The sequence below is a fragment of the Cryptotermes secundus genome, unplaced genomic scaffold (genome assembly GCF_002891405.2).
Source record: "Cryptotermes secundus unplaced genomic scaffold, Csec_1.0 scaffold5091, whole genome shotgun sequence".
Classification (NCBI taxonomy): Eukaryota; Metazoa; Arthropoda; class Insecta; order Blattodea; family Kalotermitidae; genus Cryptotermes; species Cryptotermes secundus.
Genome location: NW_019730069.1, coordinates 1 through 3,445, shown reverse-complemented (window position 1 = coordinate 3,445; position 3,445 = coordinate 1). Strand labels below are relative to the sequence as shown.

Below are 3,445 nucleotides of genomic sequence, written 5' to 3'. Positions count from 1 at the left end.
CCAGGAGTGGATACAAGTCGTCATAATATCCAGGATGAACGGTCATTTCAGGTTTATTGTATTGGTTTTTTATTCTTTCAGTCTTCCATCTCTGTCTCTGTTTTTTATGTAACTAATAATAAAGTTACTCTATATTTTGTTTGTATGTACTCTATTATACATTACATACATACAGATTAGAAGTTATATATAAAAGTATGTACTTAGTGGCAATTTGAGTAAGATGTAAGATGCAGCTCTACTGTAAACATTAAAAGAGGAAAGCCGTTAAACTGAAGAACACTTTATAATACTGCACATTTCAGTAACCAGAAAGGTGCTGAGTTGGTAATAAAGCCCACAACTTCAGCCCTCACAATGTGATAACTTGCTCTGTGGTCAGGGCTGTCCCGCACAGAAGCTTGACCAAAATTACAAAATATTTTTGAGATAATATATACATCCATACACCCTGCCTGTGGAGTGGGCATAATGAGGAGTAAGGGGAGTATGGCCTGAAGTAGCAGGACAGTGGTTGCAGTTGCATTGTGGGATGGGGGAAATGTGTTTCACCGTGAGTAAGATCTTGTTATGATGCATACACTCCCTGCATTCCTTACCACAGTGAACCTGCCAGAATCCACTGCATGCTCCATTGAGGGCAGGCAGGAATAAAGGCACAGACAGTATCTTGTACACATTCTTTGGTTTGCATCAGAGGTCAGGAAATAGTTGGCTACTGGCTGCAAGGATTGGGTTTGTTTCTGGCAGGTGCACTTGAATATTTTTCTTTATCACTATGTCCAGGATAACTGTGGTGTCACCAAACTGAATCTGTGAATCTTCATGGTGTGCTCAAATAGAAGAATTCTTTCATCTAATTGTATTATTTCATATCATGTGGAAATTCATACTGATTTCACTGGATTTACTGGGACACATTCGATGTACCCAATCTTCATAGACGGGGCGAGTTTGATAAACTGTCTCTAAATTATTCATGCAGGTCCATTTGTGTGTGAATGAAAATCCTGTAATGACAAAGTCTGAGTTGAGGTTCTGACATCAGTGACTGTGGGCGCTTTTGACTTTCTGGGATCTGATACCATGTTGTGATGTAGATTGTTACAGGTGTTTTGGTGTTCCTGCTGTCTCCATTGTCAGATTAGAAGAGTGCAGGAAGTGTGAAAAAAATGGTACAGGCATAAGGAGAGGGAGGATCACTTTTCTTTACATTGTTTGGATCAGTGGGAGCCTTAGTCTTGGCCAGTTTCTTTGTATATATGTACCGTTTGTTTGCACACATGGCCTGCTCTTCTATCTGGACTGTGGAGGAAGCAGGTCTCCCCAAAATGGTGATGATATGCAAGACTGCACAGTGTTATGTCCCAGAAGAAAGTAATCTTTCCTCATAAATCATTCATATTTTCATATAAATTTAAACAAAATAAATTGTTTAGCCTATTTCTAATGTGTCTTTCTGTTATGTATTTCACAATGTTTCCACAAGAGGACACAGATCTACAGTAACTGGGATGACATAACTGGTCATAATATGTAAATTATAACAGAGCTAGCTCAGTAATTATCTGTAATTATTTGTAATATATTTGCAATTTATATATATTCACTTGTCCAATCTAAAATTATTATGGCTCATATTTTATTTAATCTTACTAATGTGATGTACAAATTTAGAAAAAATTGTAATAATCCAGATCCGTTTGTCATTAATTGATAATCATAACAAAGATGGCTTCTGATGGTACAATTTTAAACATGTATTGAAGGGGCTGTTACACCTCTATAGCTTGTATGAACATTTAACATAGAACTGGTTATAAATGTGTGACGCTGGCAGACACCTAATTGGTAATTTAAGTAATTATATGAAATTGTGACTATGTTTTTATAGTAAGTTATTTAATTTATGATTTAATTGAATTTTATTTATTATTATTATTATTATATGCGATTTTATGATGTATAAGTTTGCCTATCTGCAACCTGCAAAATTGATGTTGACCTATTGTTCGAAATAATGGACTCATACAATTTTGTGTATGTATTTTGAAGATTATTTTGATATGTATTTTAAGGACCACTTCCACATCCTGGTTATATACTGTATGGATCTATGGAAAATAAATATAATGAATGAATGACTGAATGAATGAATGAGTTCTGGGGAAATCCTTTGGTCATATGCTGCATGCTGTTATTTTGCAGTGTGAAAGAATTGGTATGGATGCCAGTAAATATGAATATATGCTTAACTTCCAGGCTTGAGGTACTCAGTTGGACCAAATGTCTTCAGGCAACACGCATATTAATGCTTATCAGTGGAATGCAGATCTTTTTGCACCTGATCAGTCTCCATTTCCAGAGACCCCTGGCCAGTTTTGGTAAGTGATTAAGAGAAATTTTCATAACAATTCGTACTTATTTTTGTGTGCTTTATTTAATGACACTGCCATAGCTCAGATTATATCGCAGTGAAAGAGAAGATGATTAGTGAATAATGAATTGGAAAGGATGTGGAAGGAAATGGTTTTAATATACTTTGAGACACTATCTTTGCTCTCAGGTTTGAAGAAAACAATTTATCCCTCGGGTTCAGATTTGGATGTGTCATTCTTGAATGCAAAGGAGTGTTGACCATGTGACGAGAAAGTCTGTTAGAATTTCTTCAGCAACTGAAAATAACTGCCATTGTCCTATGATCCCTGCAGTGCAAGATTATGTAACACATGCAGGTCCCACATTTTTTGGATCAGATCAAGTAAGAAATGTCTTGATTCACACTGCTCTCAGTCTCAGACTTTGTGGAATTTGAAAGAACTCCTTTGCATTATGAATACATAATTGCATGCATACTGCCTGATCTGTTAGAACCAAATGGTATGAGAATAAACCTAAGAAATTGTTGACTATGACTTGAGACTGTACAGAGTCCTGGCGGAGATTCAAACTGAGCACCTCCCAGCAAAAAGTAGAATATTGCCACTATGCCATCCCATCTGGAAAGAATACAAGTTTCTAGTGATGAACATACACTCAGTTTCATTTGCCATTGTTTGCAGGGAAATGTATGGAGCACATTACCTGCGGATAGGTCAAGAAATTGAGTCCTATGAAGCCTCCTCCATTCCTGCAGAATTGCCTGCGGCTGAGGAAAGACCACCAGGGGTATTGACGGAAGCAGGAATTGAGCGGCTGCCATCCTACAAGCAAGTCGTCATAACATCTTGCATGTATTTTCAGTTGATGTAATAGTAAGAACCATGCAGGATTCTTCGCATAGGTCAGATTAATATTTTCGTAGGAGAAACTGTTAATTGTTCATTATTTTGGGGTCAGCTACTGTTTTCACCTTTCCTGTGTCTGTATACTTAGGAGTAATGTAATGTAATGTAATGTATGCTGTGTGAGTTGCAGTGAGTTTGTGGGAACAGCCTTCCAGTGG

At 37.0% G+C, this 3,445-nt stretch overlaps 1 long non-coding RNA gene across 1 annotated transcript in view; it reads left to right on the top strand.

Moving 5' to 3' along the window:
* The window catches only part of LOC117282434, a 6,710-nt gene extending 3,271 nt beyond the window's left edge, over positions 1-3,439 (top strand). The window contains exons 2-3 of the long non-coding RNA XR_004513170.1: positions 2,263-2,384; positions 3,063-3,439. This is a non-coding gene — a long non-coding RNA (uncharacterized LOC117282434). The remainder of the gene's footprint in view (positions 1-2,262; positions 2,385-3,062) is intronic.
* The last annotated feature ends 6 nt before the right edge of the window (positions 3,440-3,445 follow it).